Below are 19,968 nucleotides of genomic sequence, written 5' to 3'. Positions count from 1 at the left end.
TGTGAGAAGCTTTTCTGATCACCACAGTTGTAAAGAGTGGTTATTTAACTTACTGTAGGCTTCCAGTCATTTCAAAACAGTCTGGCCATTCTTCTCTGAGCTCTTTCATCATATGTCTGCCTGCAGAACTGCCACTCACTGGATGTTTTTGCCTTGAGAACCATTCTGTGTATACTCCAGAGATTGTTTTGCATGAACAGCAGTTTCTGAAATTCAGCAGTTTCTGAAATCCTCAAATCACCCCATCTGGCACCAACAATCGCGCAATGGTCAAAGTCACTGAAAATGGATTAAATTCATTATTTTCCTCAAAATTCTACAAACAATACCCCATAATGAAAATGTGAAAGAAGTTTGTTTGAAATCTTTGCAAATTTATTAAAAATAAAAACTAAAAAAGCACATGTACCTAAGTATTCACAGCTTTTGCTCAATACTTTGTTGAAGTACCCTTGGCACCAATTACAGCCTCAAGTCTTTTTGAGTATGATGCTACAAGCTTGGCACACCTATTTTTTGGCAGTTTCTCCCATTCTTCTTTGCAGGACCTCTCAAGCTCCATCAGGTTGGATGGGGAGCGTCGGTGCACAGCCATTTTCAGATCTCTCCAGAAATGTTCAATCGGGTTCAAGTCTGGGCTCTGGCTGGGCCACTCAGGGACATTCAGAGATTTGTCCTGTAGCCACTCCTTTGTTATCTTGGCTGTGCACTTAGGGTCGTTGTCCTGTTGGAAGATGAACCTTCGTCCCGGTCTGAGGTCCAGAGCACTCTGGAGCAGGTTTTCATCAAGGATGTCTCTGTACATTGCTGCATTCATCTTTTCCTCGATCCTGACTAGTCTTCCAGTTCCTGCTGCTGAAAAACATCCCCACAGCATGATGCTTCCACCACCATGCTTCACTGTAGGGATGGTATTGGCCAGGTGATGACTGGTGCCTGGTTTCCTCCAGACATGACGCTTGCCATTCAGGCCAAAGAGTTCAATCTTTGTTTCGTCATGGTCTAAGAGTCCTTCAGGTGCCTTTTGGCAAACTCCAGGTGGGCTGTCATGTGCCTTTTACTGAGGAGTGGCTTCCATCTGGCCACTCTACCATACAGCCCTGATTGGTGGAGTGCTGCAAAGATGGTTGTTCTTCTGGACGGTTCTCCTCTCTCCACAGAGACATGCTGGAGCTCTCTCAGAGTGACCATCGAGTTTTTGGTCACCTCCCTGACTAAGGCCCTTCTCCCCGATCCCTCAGTTTGGCCAGGCGGCCAGCTCTAGGAAGAGTCCTGGTGGTTCCAAACTTCTTCCATTTACAGATGATGGAGGCCACTGTGCTCATTGGGACCTTCAATGCTACAGAAATGTTTCTTTTCCCTTCCCCAGATCTGTGCCTCGATACAATCCTGTCTCGGAGGTCTACAGACAATTCCTTGGACTTCATGGCTTGGTTTGTGCTCTGACATGCATTGTTAACTGTGGGACCTTATATAGACAGGTGTGTGCCTTTCCAAATCATGTCAAATCAACTGAATTTACCACAGGTGGACTCCAATCAAGTTGTAGAAACATCTCAAGGATGATCAGTGGAAACAGGATGCACCTGATCACTTGAGTGTCATGGCAACAGCTGTGAATACTTATGTATATGTGCTTTTTTGTTTTTTATTTTTAATAAATTTGAAAAGATTTCAAACAAACTTCTTTCACGTTGTCATTATGGGGTATTGTTTGTAGAATTTTGAGGAAAATAATGAATTTAATCCATTTTGGAATAAGGCTGTAACATAACAAAATGTGGAAAAAGTGAAGCGCTGTGAATACTTTCCGGATGCACTGTATATAGAGCCTTAATGTATAAGAAGACTGCATGTTTTTAATAAAATGTTTCATGCAGTGTTAATTTGTAAGTATTAAAATATGCTTGATATTGGTAGCAAATTTGGAGTTTGGAATGGACATATTTTGAGGGGTTTTTTTATTTTATTTTGACTGGTTTTATTGACCATTGGTTTGGTTCTGGGATAGCTGTGAATGTCCACTGGGAAAAAATTTTTTATCAGACCTGTAAACCCTGGTCGTCATAGCCACTGCCTGTCTCCTGTCTGATTGAGGGAAGGTCAGCATAGCATTCAATATCAACTTCATCCATTATAACCAATAGTCTGTCTGAAACTCCCAGCAAGCACAGAATGTGACAGGAGATATTCACCACTTTGTATTCTTAAACACTCATTCCTGTCGAGAAATGCTGATGAATGCAGGCAATTGAACCATCATGAGAATGTAATTGCACTTGCACATACATGGCAACATGTTTAAAATTACCTACCATCACAAAGCCATTCATGACTATCGTGTGAAAACTCCACTTGCCAGAAATAAAAAAATGCCATGTGCTATGGAGTAAGAGTCAAGATGTTGGCACACTGCAGTTTTCCCTGTTTTTCACTGGGCTCTTGAAGTGTTCATAGCTCCAACAGTCTATTTTAAACAAGGTCAGACATAGACACAGACAGGATCTTTCTTGTTACAGGGCCATTCTGAGCACAAAAACTATTCTGATGCTTACTTAATTTCCTAATATGTCCAAAAATCTATATTGATCACTGGACACAAATAAGATTATACCTAGAATGAGTTTCTATAAACATAAACTTACTGCTGAGATAAATATGTGAAGTCACTGAGTTAAATATAGATCAGGTTTAATCTCTTAGATCGAGAGACTATAAAACACTAGGCAGCATCTTGTTATTTATCAAATTATGAATAAGAGGAAAGGTATTTCACTGCTCGCTGTTTCTATTCTGTGAGAAAATGTCGTTTTGTTGTTTTTTTTTGTATTTAATTTCTGCTGAATTATTTTGTTGCTCCTATTTCATCAAAGGCATATGTGCAAAGCAAGCAAACTATAATTCCCCGTGGTGGTGTTTGCTGGATCTAGTTGCAAAAATTTGAATATTAGGTGTTTCTTTTTCATAGAGCCAAGATACTCACACACCATCACACAATAAGAGAGAGAAAAGTCTATTTGATAAAGTCAAATATCTATGCACATACTTGCTTCTTATTCTTCCAGAATGTATGCTAGAGATTTTTGTTTTCTGTCATCTGCAGTGACAGCTGCAGTGAGTGATTAAATTTTTACTGATGTGTGTAATATTGTCTACCAATTGAGAATGGATCTGTGAATGCTAGGCAAAAAAAAAAAAAACATTCTATTCATGGACTGGGGGAGGAAACCAGAGTACCAGGAGGAAACCCCCAAAGCAGGATGAGAACATGCAAACTCCATGCACACAGGACGGAGGCAGGATTTGAACCCCAACCCCAGAGGTGCAAGGTAAACATACTAACCACTAAGTCACCATGCCCCCTTTGTTTATAAATGTTGCAAATAAATTACTCATAACACATTACGAGAAACGTAGCATTTACAAAACATTCTTCTAACCTAAAGTTGGTTATATGCGGTTCATTTTTAGTTAGAATGAACATTAGAATTAAGCATCCCACATCCTGACAACCAATTCTGTATTAGGACAGATTTATAGCCTAAAAACTGCACAAAATGAGCATTGCCTATACATCATTTGTCCCCAGAGGTACTGAGTATTAAATCTGATGGGTTACTTCAAAAAGCCTGGCTTAGTACAAGCATTAAAGATATCTCATGCTGGATTACCATATTCTTCCAAGGGTATCACATGGGCCTCTAATGGTACAGGTTGGTGGGTAGTTTGGGCACCTTGTCTGAATTGTAAATCCATTATAAGAAGTCGTAGAGTTTCTTTCACTTCCCAGCATATATTAGGCTTGTGTTTAAGTGTTTAAACAGACCGTCACCCTGTCTTTTGCCAAGATGAACATTGCCTATGATGCAGACTGACAGTGGCTTAGTTTTCGAATGAGGTTTCATGAAGGAGCACCAAAAAAGGGCATTCTGCAAGCCAGTCTGGCTGCTTCCTCCATTTCTCAAAGAGTTGCATGTATTGGTATTTGAAATTTTTTTCTCTCTTTTCTTAGTGCCAGCTTGACAGATTGTTCCTTTAATTGTTCAGAAAAAATCCTGGCATGCTTTATTTTGGCAAGAAGAACCAATATTTTAAAGCCACTGAGCGGTCAGTGAGCAGACTTGGACTACTCTGCACAGTTCTGTACAGTAAATAGTGATGTGCAATTCACAAGTGACTCTGTTCTTTTTAAGCAGCTTTTTAAGAAGTGTGTCAGGTGAATCCTTTTACAGGCTTTACCTACTTAAAATATTAACAGATTTACTTCAATTGTATTTTAATTATGTCTCTTTGAAATATCTTGATTTTGACCTGTTGACATGTATGTCAAAGGAAAGTCACTCTTACTGTAAAAATATTAAATACCTAATTGTGAACTGTACTGTAGCTGTGGTTCTTCTGAGTCATATAAAATAGGTTGCTAATCACAATCTGTTACGTGGACAAAGCACCAGTATGAAAACCTGAATTTTTTACCTCAGTATTTTTTCATCAGAGTAAAAATCCACCTTGAACAATTTGCATATTAATCTTTATAATTAACCTGTGATCTTCAGTCGTGTGCAAGATTAATTTGGTAAATTCTGAATTGCACTGTAGTTTTAACTTCTTTTGCTGATGTGTTGGTCTATTTCCACTTTGTGTAATGGTTTTAAATTACCTATATTATCCACAATGCTTATTAGCTGAGCCGAGTCTACATTTATATTTACATTTACAGCAGTTAGCAGTAAATCTCTGCCATCTCTGCCATAACTCAAACTGCACTGCATAGTGTTCTGGAACTTTGAGTGCAATGTTTGCTGTCTCCACTACTTCTATGCTGGATTTCTCATCTGGAGATGGTGAACGAGAAAAGCTGCTCCTGCACTTTTGTTTTTAGGTGCTAACAGTGAAATGTAATTGTTATCCCTTATGTTTGACGTCATTACACACCATTACATGTTGCACGCCATTGTAACTATGCAAGCAGCCCCCCTGTGATGGCAGCACAACAGACAACCTCTAAACTCCCCCAAGAATGTATAAAATACAGCCCAACCAATTAGCCCCAGGGTCTAAACACATCACACATAAACTATGGCCAAAAGTTTGCGGACACCTGATCATCACACCCATGTGTGCCCACCGAACTTGGAGCCAAAGGAGTATTCTCAGTATTCATAAAACAATAAGTTAGAAATAACCGGATGACCTACTCCACCAAGATTATTTTCTATGCAACCAATGGACATGTTACAGAAACTACTGAAAATACTCAGCATAAAACTGAGCACACTGTTGACTCAAGAGAAGAGTCTCTGTGTTCCAGATAATAATTCTCACAAACTGCACACTGTTATGAGAAATACAATGCAGAATACAGTACATAGTATTTAGTACAGTTTGCTGAGTGTGTCGTTTCGATCAGAAGTCGTATGTACGAGTTGGTTGCTAGGCGCATATGCCTATCGATTCATTTCAGACATGTCGTAAACGCTCTTTGAGGCTGTTGCTGGGACATATTTAAAGGGAGGAGCTTAATGAGAAAGCGCATCTCTTACAGAACACCGTGGGTTTCCGAGGAGTGAGCAGCGTGAGCGGAAACCTCGTAAACTCTGTGTTTTATAGACTAAAGCTCAACCAGATTTACACTCAGTGGCAGGTAAGTTGTGGCACATTGAGTAAGCTGTGACTTATGTAACCAGTCTGAGAGCTTTGGCACACCGGGTAAAAGTTCCTGCTGAAGTTTTGTTGTGTATCCGTTATGTCGCGCTATAGTGAGCGCGCGCGTAACGCGGCGTTTTGCTGCTCTGCGTTGGGATGCTGTCAACTTTTCTGTTTTATTTGGTGATGTTGTTTTTGTTATCTGTGTCGAAGCTTATAGAAGTGCTCGGATGCATTCCTTCTTTGTTTACAAACAGACTGTTCATCATGTTTGTTGTCCTGGCAGAAGTGTAAAGATTAGTTTTCAAGAATATGGAATGAAAAATGTGCCACTACCATCTCCATTTAAAGGGTACTAATCTGAAGTTGTTTGCTTGTGTGCCTTTTATGAACTGTAAACATTTTGCTCTTGAATTAGTTTAATCAAAATGAAATTGTGTTCCATTTCTTTTCATATATATATATATATATATATATATATATATATATATATATATATATATATATAATCAGGTGCATAAAATTAAAATAAAATGTTGGTGCCACATTTTAAATTCAGTTCCTAAAATTCAGATTCAGGATGGTGCAGTAGTGTGAGTTTTAATTATGAGCTCTGGTTACTGTCTCTGTGGTGTTTCGGATGTTCACTCCGTGTCAGGGTGGGCTTTCTCTGGGTTCTCCAGTTTCTTCCAGCTTCCCAGAAACATTCTGGGAGGTGCACTGGCTACACTAAATTGTCCCTAGGTGTGTGGGGTCTAATGATGGACTGGCGTCATATCCACGGTGTGTTCCCACCTCAAGACTAGTGTTCCTGTGATAGGCTCTGGATCCACAGTGACCCTGACCTGGATAAGGTATTTACTGAAAGTAAATGAGTGAAATTCAGATTCACATTTTCATAACGCTAAATTATTGGTTTATTGGCTGAAATAGTGGCGATCAAATCTGTGCTTCTTTGCTCTTGTTAGATCCCCAGATGTAGTGTTTTGAAAACTGAACTGAATTTGTGCATCTCATTTTCTATTTTTATTATAAAGTGTATAATATTTAATGTGATCTAATTCAACTTCAAAATGTTGCTTACAAATTCAAAGAAATGCCCAAAAATTCAGATTTGTCAATTTTAACCTCAGATTTTAATAGCACAATTCTCACTCCATAGTGAGATTATCCTTAATCATTTTTTATGTAGCCATTTATATATACTCAGCAAAATTCCCAGTGCAGAAATAATAATTTACATGTGTCTTTAAATGAACATCTGTAGTTTTAAATCACTCTTGCAGTACTGAGTGATTGTATTTATTTGCTTCCAGCACGACTCACTGTAGATTAAGCTGTGTAACATGTTATACAAACCCACAACCTCTTGTTCAGTAAACTTTTCTTTCTTGCTGTGGCAGATTGTGTAGTCGTGGTAAGTTTATTTATTTAATCTGTGGAAGGGGCCCCTAATTTTGCCCAGGTGTGGAGGTGTGGAGTCCAGCCTAGTTAGGAGGTGTAATTTCCCTGCACCTCCTGAGTGCACTTTACAACATTGCTATGAGACACTTTTTACTACTGATCTTGCTATTACACTTTTCTTCATCTTTTTCCCCCCATCCAATTGCATGTTAACATAGAGCCTTTAGAGAAAATTGTTTGGACTACTTTCTTCCATCAAATATTGTTCTGTTGTCCTGCCTATTTAGTTACTGTCCTGTGTATTTATCGTATTTTTTGCACTCGTCTTACACTGTCGTGTATTTGCACTTTATTCAGTCTAGTGCTACTGCACTGTTATGTGTTGCACCATGGTCAATACCAGTTACACCAGTTACAATATACGAATAACAATAAAAACCCACTTCACTTGACTTCTGGACTGGATTTTGGGACCCTTGATCTATGGTCTTCACTTACTGAGACCTTCAGTAGCATCATCTGTGCTGTATATTCTGGCTGGATTCCTTCTCCTTGTTCTTGTCCCAAAATATTTGTGGTGTGCTGTTGCCAGTCACAAACATTCTTGTATTGTTTCATCTGTTTTCTGTTGTGGGATTGTGGACAGGCAGAGGCTGGAGGATGGTAGAGTGGTTTGCTTTACTAAGTGAATTCTCTGTGCTGATTAGTGTGCAGTAAACGAACTTGTGGATTTTAATAACACTACTGACCATCCCATAACATGCCATCATGGTCCAGAAATACCCAGATGCCTTTTGGGAAACCAATATAATTGAGTGTACTATCATGATGACATCCATGTGAATCATGGCAAAGTTCAGAAGTTGATCTGGGAGCAGATTTACAATGTTTCAGGCTTGTGTATAAATGCTGATGTACTATATAGGTAGCAATACAGGTTCTTGAGCAGTGAGCCAGGACTGTAATTGGCCACGAAACTGGATCTGATAACAGTGTGGCGTTTGGAAAATATGAGGGCAATGCCCTTGCCTTATAAGGAACAGATTGAACCTGGTGACAGACGATTGAAATAGCCTCTGGAATGCTCAACTGCACCATTTTCTCTCTCTCTTTTTTTTTTTTTTTAACCCTCCCACTTTGTCTCTGTCTCTGTCTTGCTCTCTTCTTTGCTCTTTTCTTTTGCTGTAATGTGAAGGCGTGTGGAGCCCGGAGGAATCTGGCAGTAATTCTGCACAGTGATAACAAGGCTTTGCCATAGGCCTGGCTGGGGCAGGATGTAGAGAACACTACCCTGCATTTCCGGAGTCTAGATCCTTAAGGTCCAGGCTGAAAATCATGGCTACAACACAGGGGCTGATATAGGAACAGAGTTACCTGTTGAAGATTTTAAACTGACCCAATTTAAGACTGAAACCAGCCTAAAATATAAATTTTTGCCTGATAACCAACATATCAAACTGTGTAAAATCATTTCTTGTGCTGTTGTATTTGTTTCATTTTTGCTTGAATCTCCAAATATGTAATTATGCTATCTGCAGATGACAGTGTAATTAGAGAGTTTGTATTGGAACACTTCTCATTAAACGTCAGCAAAACTCTTTTCTTAATTTCAGGTTATCACACAGAAGTGGGATTGCTTTGCTTTGAAAAGGACACGCATATGTCTGGATATAAGGAGTATTCAAAGGCAAAAGAAAAGTATGCGAGAGCATTTTTTTAAATGGATCCCTGTAAAATAATACTGAGAAAATGTTTACTTTGGAGAACCATGGTGAAAGTTCAATTAGTTTTCTGTTACACTGATTAACACTGCAGGAGAAAGCTCAAGGGACACAGTCCAGCAACTCTGACCACATCATGTTCTGCACTAGCCATCCTCTGCTTTTAATCTGATACCCTGTACTTTGTAAGTGGAATGAGCTAGGTCCTGCATATCCACTTGTGTAACCCAGTGCATTTTTGCCTGCTTTGAGGTCTTCTAATGATCTGTTTAACTCTTAACTGGTTATGACGATCAAGGATTGGGAGGAAGGGAGGGCACCAATCTAGGACATTCCTCGATTGTGAGATCAGAGCTGTCTGAAATCTTAGCTCATGTTTATTTAGGTTCCTGCAAATATCCAATAAGTGCCTTGCAGATGTTTTGATTGTAATAGACTGTATAAATTTTAAATTCCTCTTTCACGCTCCCATTTTCTACCAGTGCTTCAGTGGAAAGCTTTTTTTTTTTTAAACTGGTAATTTGACGTTGTGGTCTGTTGTTCTTCTGCATGGTTGCAGTTTTCAGCAGAAATGTTGGATTCTGGAACAGAAACAGTTGGATCGAGACTGTGTAACTCCTAAGTAGGGAGACTTGAAGTAAGCCAGAACTGCTGATGTGCAAGGATTTCTTTCGGATGATGGATAACGCTGACTGATGAGTTCTTTTCGCTCCATTGCCCGAGGGTGCAGCCATGTTAGATTTAGAAATAAATTCTCTCTGAAGAGGGCACATGGTTGGGGATGTAGTTTAAATGTATATAGTCACCCTGGTCATGTTCACAGTGGCGTATTTTACAGCACACAGTTAAAGTCACACTGAATTTTTATTCTCTTTTCGTGAACTTCACAGTGCAGTTGAATCTCAAATTCTTGTCTTTATAAAATTTGCTCCAATTCCAATCATCTTACAGTAAGTTGTTACCCAGTTATGTCAAGTTCCCAAAATGTTGTATTGATAAAGTAAAGTTCTGTTGATGAACCTCTCCTCATCTGATAAAGCAGTTACAGGAAATGTCTGAGCGAGTCCATTTTGGTCTCTCTTCTAGCCTCTTCCCAATGGAGACCCACACTAAACAAACATCTAATCAAGACATGGATAATGTGCTCCTACTGCAGTGACATTTAAGGTCCCTATTTGATGACTGGTATTTGAGGAATTTTAGCATGTATAGAGACCAGCCATTTTAAAGGGAACACTGGTACCACTGCTCATTCATGTACTTATCCGATCACAGAATCATTTAAAAGCAGCACAGTGTATAAAATCATACAGATGCAGATTAAGATCAGTTAAGGTTCACACCAAACATCAGAATGAGGAAAATGTGATCTCAGTGATTTTGATCGTGGTGTGTTTGTTGAGTATTTCAGAAATTGCTGATCTCCTGGGATTTTCACATACAGCTGTCTCTAAGGTTTACACAGAATGGTGTGAAAAACAAAACCATCCAGTGAGCAGCACTTCTGCAGGAGGAAATGACTTGTTGATGAGAAAGGTCAGTGGAGAATGGCCATACTGATTCAAGCTGACAGGAAGGCTAAGGCAACTCAGCCACTCTTTACAACCATGGTGAGCAGAAAAGCATCTCAGAACACACAAGATGCTGAACCTTGAGGAAGATTGGCTACACCAGCAGATTACCACATCAGGTGCTTCTCCTGTCAGCCAAAAACAGGAATCTATAGCTACAGTGGATGCAGGATCACTGAAACCGGACATCTGAAGACTTAAAAAAAAAGATTAGGTGATGATGTTTTTCCAATCATTAGTTGTCCAGTTTCTGATATTTGATGTGAACATTAACTGAAGCTCTTGACCTGTTTGAGCATGATTTTATGCATTGCATTACAACATGATTATCTGATTGGATAATTACATGAATGAGTAGGGTTATGGGTGTGCCTATTAAAATGGCTGCTAAAGTTATATACTGTATATGTAAATAAGTTGGCTTATGATGCATGACATGACACAACATGGTGGTGCAAAGTAATTTCATTTTCAGTCATAACTGGCGATATACACCGACAAGACGCAAAGAGGCCATTGGCAACACAAAGTGGGTGGGCCAAGTGACTTGTGAAAGTTGAGTTCAGTTCGAAGCAAAGCAGTGTGTGACATTTGCAATTTGTTGTGACAATGTGACAACAGGGAAACTTTTTTTTTCCCAGCAGTTTTGTATTTGGCATGAATAAGCATTGTACTGGTCCATGCCCATTTGAGTTTCCTATAGGTCCACCGGTTACATCCCATGTCCCATGGACATGCTGATAGGTGGATTGGCTACACTAAACTGCCTCTAGGTGTGAATTAGTGTGATTGAGTATGGGAATACACCCTGGCACCATGCATGTTCCCAGGATAGCCTCTGGATCCACTGTGACCCTTAACCAGGATAAAGAGCTTACTGAAGATAAAGGTCATGAATGAACTTATTTGAATAAAAACTGCTGTGGAATTAATGAAGTCCTGTTGATGTCTATATATTTCTTTGAGCAGTAGAGTGGCCATTTTAGATGTTAAGTGAAGTCCTCCAGTTAAAAATTGCTTATTTAAAAGGGTAGTAATAGTAATAGTAGTAGTAATAATATTGCATTGGTATTGATATCATGAAAAAATGGCATTATGCAATGTAGTTAATAGTTAATATGCAAATGATGTGCCATACAAGATGCTTAGGACCCAAAATACACTTTGTAGTTGGTAGGGACACAGTGTTAGGACTCCAGTCCTGTCAAACCACAGCATTGCAGGTTTTAGTATTCTATCTCAGTTAACACGTCTGAATCAACACATCACCTAACTGCCAAAGCTGAATTTGGTGTGCCATAGAGACAGCACAAATTTCTCCGGTGATATGGTCCACCAGGAGTGGAGTCTGATCCTCTTGCTCTACGTGGTGTATTAAATATGTCATCACACACACAATAAATATATATATATATATATATAAGCTGTACCTACTTTTCAGTCCTCTGAGGACTCAATAATCCTGGCAGTTTGTATTAGTTTATCAAGAATCATGGCAGTGCTGTAATTCATCACTTTGCATTTCCCTGCACGGTATCTGACAGCTGGCACAGATTCAGTGGCAGAAACAGGTTCCCTGTGAGTGGCGTTTAATTAAGAACGCTCTTCTGGGAGAGAGGCTGGCATCTGAGAGCCTCTTACCTCATAAGAAACGTGCTAGAAACGGCTCTGCTCCAATCACTCGAGCTGTTATTAAACAACGCAGGTCTGGCTTTCTTAAAAGGGATTTTATTAGCGCTCGGCTGCAGTTCAATTGCAGGGTGACTCAGTCAGTGAGCCTGCTGCACATCCCGGACATGGCCAGCACTGTGATGCATTCAAGGAGCTGTTGAGGGTATTTATGTGCTACTTATACCATCAGTCAGCAAAGATATTCATAGTGGGAATGAATCAGCTTCTCAGCCGTTCTTAAGCTGACAGAATGGGGATAATCACACAGTCAGTCCTTAGAGTTGGTTATAAGATTACATCACAGGCATGTAGATGAAAGAACCGTGTTAATGGCTAAGCAGAGAGCACAATCACACATGGGTACAGGGTTACGATGGTCTCGATCTGTTCATCCTGGGTTTAGTGGAGAAGACCAACTGACGATTGGGGATTTCACTCTAAATTGTGGGCATGTTCTGATTAATGGAGAAGACTGCACATGCATGTGATTACAAGAGGGTAAAAGATGCCCCAGACATGCAGTGTATGTGAAAGACGGGGGGGGGTGGGGGGGGTGGGGGGGGGGTTATGTCACACAGGCTGCCCTCATTAAGGTCTGATTTAATGAATATAGCAGTGCCATGGAGAAGAATGATCTCTTGTTACAGTGTGTGTGTGTGTGTGTTTGAGAGACATAGAGAGCATGTGAGTGCAGAGTTTCTCAAGACTATGACCGACATCTGAGAGACCACCTTGGATAATAGCCTTCCATTAGTTCAGGATCGACTTAATGATCAGTAATGGCATCCCAGCTGCCCAAACCTGCCTGGAGTGTAAAAGTCACTCAGTCAAGCTCTCCGCCGGCACAGCCACACACAGCACTTTGTGCCTGAGTGTGTTTATGTGGCACAGGTGGATAGCTCGAAATGAAAGAGTTTTTATAGTGCAGGGGCGTCAAAGTTCACAGTACTGCAGAGTCTACCTCATTTAACGCATTCAAGGCAGATAATCACCAAGGGCTTAGTGTGGTGTGTTAGAAGAGAGAAAGCATTAATTCCTATTCCAGGGGTCATCAACTGGTGGAGAACAAGCAAATCAAATATTTTAGCTGATCAAACCGTGCACTTAGAACATATTGTATCAGAAATGAACAATGTAGAAAAAATGGCTGTAGTGTTATGACTGCAGCTTCTGGAATAGATCCTCTGTTGCTGTTTGTTGTGACCAATCACATACATTATGTCAGACATTTACCTAAAGGCAGCACATCAAGAGAAAGGCAAGAGTTTTCACAGACATTCAATTTTTCATGTACCCTTTCTGGTCTGATTAGTGGAGAGATAACGTTTTTTTTTTTTTTTTTTAAGGCAAAGACAAATGGACAGAGAAGTATTTGTTTATTCTTCACTTCAATTTCAAAACAGTTGTCTAATCTATTCAGAGTCTGTAGCGCTAGTCAAACTGTAGCAATATGAAGTGCCACTGGTTCACATGATCTTATTTATAGCTATGAACTAATCATTTATTGAAATGCAATAAAAGATAACTGTTGTCACCATTCCTTTATGTTAGTTGCTGGACCTTCACTAATGTTTTTGTGGCAGTGGTGGCTCAGTGGTTAAGACTCTGGGTTACTGATCAGAATGGGGTTCAAGCCCCAACATCGCCAAGCTGCTACTGTTGGGTCCTTGAGCATGGCTCTTAACCCTGTCAACTCCAGGGATGCTGACTCCAGATTCCTAACTAGCTGGGATCTACAAAGAAAATAAATTCACTGTGCTGTAGTGTATATGTGACAAATAAAGGCTGCTGCTTCGTCTTCTATGTTGGATACCACTGACCTGTATATGACTGGAGTGGGTAAATTGCATGCAGGAATCATTGTGGGTTTAGAGGAGCGCCCTTAGCAATGGATTCACTATAAATCTTACTAGATTTAGCAATGGATTACTACAAATCCTGACAAAGTTAAATAAAATATTAGGCCATGTTAAGCAAAGACATCTTTAATATAAATGACTTTCATTCTTAATATTCTCTTAAACTATTTCAGAGTTTAAAGGGTATGTAAGAATAAACATTCGACCAGCTAAGCTGATCCTCTGGATAACAGTAGGCCTGTCTTCAAGTCACTATAAAAATTATTATGAGAACATCAGATGAACATTTATTAAATGGTCTGCCAATAGTTCTAGAAGACATGGGTGTATTTAATTAAATAAACCTAACAGGTTTAAAAAACAAAACTGAACAAGCCGAGTCTTGCCTGACCACTATGAACTGCATGCTTTCTGCATGTTCCAGTGGGATAGGCTCGGAAATGCTTCTCCTATCTTCCGTATTTTACTCCTGAGAAACATGACTTTATGTCTAGCAGCCTGCAAACTTACAAGCTATTCTGCTGCATTCAGTGCTGAAAAGTTTACTCACCTGTAGTGCACATATTGGCCAAATAACCTGGCCAAAAAGCCAAACAACCTGGAAATCATTAAGAGCATTTATTGCCTTTTGTTTATAAAAACAAAGTCTATATACCATTGTCTTTATTAGATGTAATAAATTGGGGTATTAATTATGTTAATTATATCTAGCAAACAGCTAGTATAAATATTTATCACAATGATAATAATAACAGCAAGAACAATAGTTACATACAACCCAAATTCCGAAAAAGTTGGGACAGTGTGGAACATGCAAAAACAGTCATTTTAAAATTCAATTCACCCTGTACTATATTGAAAACACATTATTAACACATTATTTGAGGTTTTATTTTGTGAATTTAATTTATTTTTGAAAATATACTCTTGTCACATTGCTATTAGTCCTAAAATGCCCCTGTCCCAACTTTTTTTGGAATGTGTTGCATGCATCAATTTCAAAATAAATGTTTACCTTTAAAAAAAAAAAAAAAATGCAGTTAATTAGGTTAAACATCAAATACCTTGTCTTTATACATATTTTGTTTAAAGAAAAGTCAAAGTACATTTACAAATCACTACTCTTTTTTTTATTAGTAGTATTTTCCATACTGTCCCAACTTTTTTGGAATTGGGGTTGCACTATGTATAAAACTTTAAGGCGTTTCAATATCATTTCCTGTGTGAATTTGCAGCACAAGGATGCAGTTCCAGCCACAAGCCACATTTGAATTTCACCTGCGTTCACACTAGCAAATAATAATAATTCGCTACAAATGTCACATGTTCTGCTAGGCACTGTACTAATATTCAAAATGCATTTTAATATTGTAATAAAATTCAATTCAAGATGAAACTGAGGATGTATATTTTCCTTAATATTAGTATACCATATACTGTTAAATGTGAATTAAATTCAGTGAGGACCAGTGTCAGTGGTCTGAAAATGCACACTAAGTGATTGAGCTGAATTGACTAGACTATTTGGATATAGTGATGCTTTACTGTGGCAAAAGCAATGATTGAGCAATGTGTAGGAAATGAATGAGTGCCTGTCACTTTGTCACTAGCATGGACTGATACTTGCAAGTTAATAATACAGTAGATTCTATACATTTTGCTATTGTCAGTTCCTGTCTGAACAATATAAAAGACAGACATTGCACTCGCAAGCAATAACAGTAGCAGTCACTACATGGCCACAAGAGACAAACCTGGAGTGACATCAGTGACTTATCATTTGCTGGTGTGAGCGCGAGGTCAGTCCGTCTGTCAGTGAGAGAAAATGAAAGTTCTGGGCTGGCCGGCTCGATGGTCAGGCAAGCACATAGAAAAACAATGAAACCCAATATTTCAGATGACTAAAGTAATCCATCACGGAGCTTTAAAGTGCATCCAGTTCCTAGTACAAAGCGTGTCTGTGGGTTTAAGAGAAAGGAAGAGAGATGGACATGAAGGAGAACCACAGTCAGAAGAAAGCAGCGCACTCTTCACATCGCCAGATTGTGTCAGGATGCGGACAGTATCAACCTTGTCTTAATGCCTACAGATTCGTGGAAGAACAATATAGGTGCACAATATGTTTTCTAATTAATCAACTAAGCCATGAAACCATGGGCTAACACGTGCTTCCTCCGAGACATGTGACAACTGCATATTTTTGAACTGCTTCTCATGCTGCATCACAGGACACTGTAACACACTTGGAGGAAAGTGCTGTCTGCCCTCTTTCTAATACATGAGCTCGCAGACACCCGCAATTGGCTAGTATCGGAGTGATTGACAGGGGAGAGAGAGTATGCTATTCCTCCCTCCCAGAGAGCACAGCTAATTATGCTTCCTTGGTTCCTGCTCACAGATGGCTATAGGCTTATAGTGACGGCTTTTCTGTTGCCCCACTCAGGAGCCCAGTCCTCATCTTCTGTCCCCTGATTTTTTGCTTTTAAAGGCAAGTGCAAGTACTGAAAACCCCCTCAGACACTAATCTCAGACACCTCTACTCAAAAAAGATTCTGGGAATCTCAGAGGTATGAACTATATGCAGATTATTGCATAATCTGAATGATGAGCTTTGTAAGCCAACTCTGAATACAAATAACTTTCCTGGTATAAATATTGACTTTTGAACTTAAGTTGTTGACTCTGAATATAGCCTATAATTTTTTTTTTATTGCATGCTGAGTATCAGTCTCAGATTTTCCATGACTGTTGCTGTAATGTTTTGATACATTTTGATTAATTGCAGCATTCAAATTGATGAATTATTCCAATCCAACAAACATTAATCACTTTGGCCAAAATAATGAAGGGCACTCCTTAATCGTGTCACATCAAAGGCTCACCAATGTGTTTTTAATATATTGCAGGACATAAGACAGACCCATTATGGAATAGTATAACTGTAGTGTAGCGTTTTGTCCATAGCAGCCTCATATTGAGTGGCACCTACATAAACAGACCCACCACGCTGCTGACAATAGCAGTCAATCTAAATATGAGAAGAAGTGACTACACAAGTGTAATGGGAGGAGCACAGAGAGAGGCACAGGAAAGGGTTCTACACAGGAATGTGTGGTCTGAATATCCTTTGCAGCCGACACACACACACACACACACACACACACACGTTTCTCGCAGAGGATTTGCAGGCATTCTTGAACTTGGGAGAGTTTTACCTACATTGTGTACATTCCTTGAAGACATGATTGATGTGAATCACGTTAGCTTTGTTTGATTTATAATAAAGACTATAAACTGGAATGCGTCTTTTGTGGTCCACGCTTCAAAGTGCAAGGACTCTTAAAAGCATCTCTCTGGCCAAACTCCCTGCTGCTGTCATCAGTCTGGCTCATCACTGACCGAAGGTCATTCCTGACCCATGGATCTCCCAGCCTGCTTTGACTGATGGAAATATGCACTGTTCTTCCACTGACTCTCAAAAAAGGATGCTCTGCCTGGGTTTCGGTCAGCCAAAGCTCACAAAGTAGCATCACTGGACCATAAGATAAAGGCAATAGGCTACATCATCTGTTCTATCTCGATGAATGAAACCATTAATAAGCATTAAATTGCCTTCAGATTTAACATTGCTTAGATTTTAAGCTGCAAACATTCTTAATCTGGTTTCACTGAATTCTTTATATGCAATTGTATCTGTTTTGAAAACATTACTTTGCATGTGTGTTAAAGATAAATATGATTGGGGCGCTTTTATAGGAAAATAATTGATGAAGGGGTGGTGTGATGCAGCCCAATATTATTTTCCAATAACTGCACATCCCAGCAAATGTTTCATTTATTTTATACCACAGCAGTTTACATAATTTTTTAAATGAATGGCACATCCTGCTTTTTATTCATTTACATAAAATGTTCATTAAACAAGTTAGTTGTTGTCACTTATGTTATAGCAGCTACAAACTGTCATTACCTAACCAGTCCCTCTTTTCCTACTGTTGTTGTTTCAGTTAATAAGACAGAAATTGTCTTATTGTGTTAGGAGCTAAATGCTAAATAAACATCTCCTTACAATAAAACTCCCCCATTGCACACTTTTTAAAAATCCATTTATTGTGGAGCGTCTGCCATAGAAGACCATAATAGCATATTACGATGTATTACAACATATTGCAGCCAGAAATACTGTCCAAGTCATGCTGCTTTTTTTTTCCACTAACTCTTTTTATCTGAGGCCAAAAATGGAATTTCTGCCTCTTTTGGTGGTGCCTGTGTTCAACATTGAATGTATTTGTGATGTCGGACTCCATAGTAGTGGTTAATGGATCATATGAAAGTAGACACTCAGGGCTTTAAGAATGTGCACTTTTTCATAAGTATTTACTATTTTAACCTAGCCTGCTAGGTTTAAATGTTATAATGTCATTATGGCAATTGTATACGGTGTTTTACTATCAAAGGAGCTTTAATTATTCTGTCTGTTTTATCGCTGTACCAATTTTATTGTGCAGAGCTGTGAGGGGGCTCTTACCCCTCCTGTTTCCCAGTAGATAAACACAGAGTCACGATACTCAACACACAGAAACCCAACAGTGTCCTGACTACTCTTATAACACACTTACGGCAATAAAAACAATTCATTTGATTATACTGATGGAAATGTCTGATAAATCTATTTCCATTTCACTGGTGGAATGGAACACAAGTGTACTGCGAGAAAGGGTTATGCTAGCTGGCCCTTGCTAAGTTTCAGTACTCAGAATGTTAGCTTTTGGATCACAGTCATATATCGATCACAATATTTATGTATCATCATATTGCCCAGTCAAAGTAAGGTATAGTCTGATTCTTAGTGGTGTTTTTTCTCTTCAGGAACCAAAGAATTTGTCAAAGTGTCAGGATATTGTAGAGGAGGCAGATGCAAGTGCAGATTTATATTTTATTGAAACACAAACAACATAAATTTAGACATAAAAATTTACTAAAAAATTACCCTGAACTATTTCAAGGCAGATAGACATACATGGACTATAGATCATGACATGACAACAACAAAAGACAAAAGCTAGACAATGAATCAAGTGCAAGATGTGACTTAAATACTCATGCTCATTAACCAAAACGTGACACAGGTGCAAACAGTCATGTGACATGATTTAGTGAGGTGCAGAGGCTGATGAGAAACGCAGACCTGTGCTGATTTCAGCATAACCATGAGACTGTGCTCAGAGATTTGTGGCGTGTAAATGAAGCAGTTAAAAAAAATGTACATGTATGCTGCAGAGTGCCTTCCACACAGCTGTTATATGTTCCATATAGGACATGACAAGCTTTCACTCTGTGTGATCTCAAATGAGATTCTAAATCACTTCCCATTTCAAACTGTCTTTCTCAGCATGCTTCAGGGCCATTTAAGCATGCTGTAGCTAAAGGATACCTGTCAGCGAGAGGCCCATTCAAGAGGCATGTTTTACAAGACATGTCAGGGGGTTCTCAGGTTTTTGTTGAACACGGTTTTATGTGGCATGAAATGTTCCAGCAGGGTAGGTCGTATACGGCACGTGCTACAGAGCCATGCCCTGGCTCATGTTAATTACCACATGGAAATTGAGTGGTTGTTTAAGAGCTCACACTGTCTGGTCTGAATGAGGCTCGGTTCATAGGTCCAGTCTTTATACCACATGAAACAAGGTGGAGTCTATAAAGAGCAGTTTGATTTTTTTAGATCATATAACTAGCTGGTGTGATTAATTGTTCTCCAAACCATTCAACTGAACTGTCCCAGTTGTGCACGGGCCAAGATGTGTCATGTCATGTCATCACAATGCGCATTTGGCCAAATCCCTTTTCAATTCACATGCGTTGAACATGAAAGGTCTCATTTACCAGCAAACATCACTGTGAAAGACCATACAGACCAATTTTGTGCAATTGATATTTTGCCAATTCAAGTAGTTTTCCGCAAAAAAAAGCACAAAAATCTCTTCAAGTTGCATTACAAATTTTGAAAAATGCTGCAGCAAAATCAAGCATGTTTGGCCACAACAATCACCAAAAAAAAAACTCTGCGAAATCTTGTACAGACTGAATATAAACTTT

General features: G+C 39.2%; 1 protein-coding gene across 1 annotated transcript in view; it reads left to right on the top strand.

Annotated features, from left to right (window-relative positions):
• Positions 1 to 5,536: 5,536 nt before the first annotated feature.
• cald1a (caldesmon 1a) overlaps positions 5,537 to 19,968 on the top strand; it is a 61,487-nt gene continuing 47,055 nt past the window's right edge. Inside the window, exon 1 of the mRNA XM_053650379.1 lies at positions 5,537 to 5,644. The gene's annotated coding sequence lies outside the window, so the exon portion shown is untranslated. The remainder of the gene's footprint in view (positions 5,645 to 19,968) is intronic.

The sequence above is a fragment of the Ictalurus furcatus genome, chromosome 19 (genome assembly GCF_023375685.1).
Source record: "Ictalurus furcatus strain D&B chromosome 19, Billie_1.0, whole genome shotgun sequence".
NCBI lineage: Eukaryota > Metazoa > Chordata > Actinopteri > Siluriformes > Ictaluridae > Ictalurus > Ictalurus furcatus.
The sequence above is the reverse complement of the archived record's forward strand: the minus strand, read 5'-3'. Positions and strand labels throughout refer to the sequence as shown.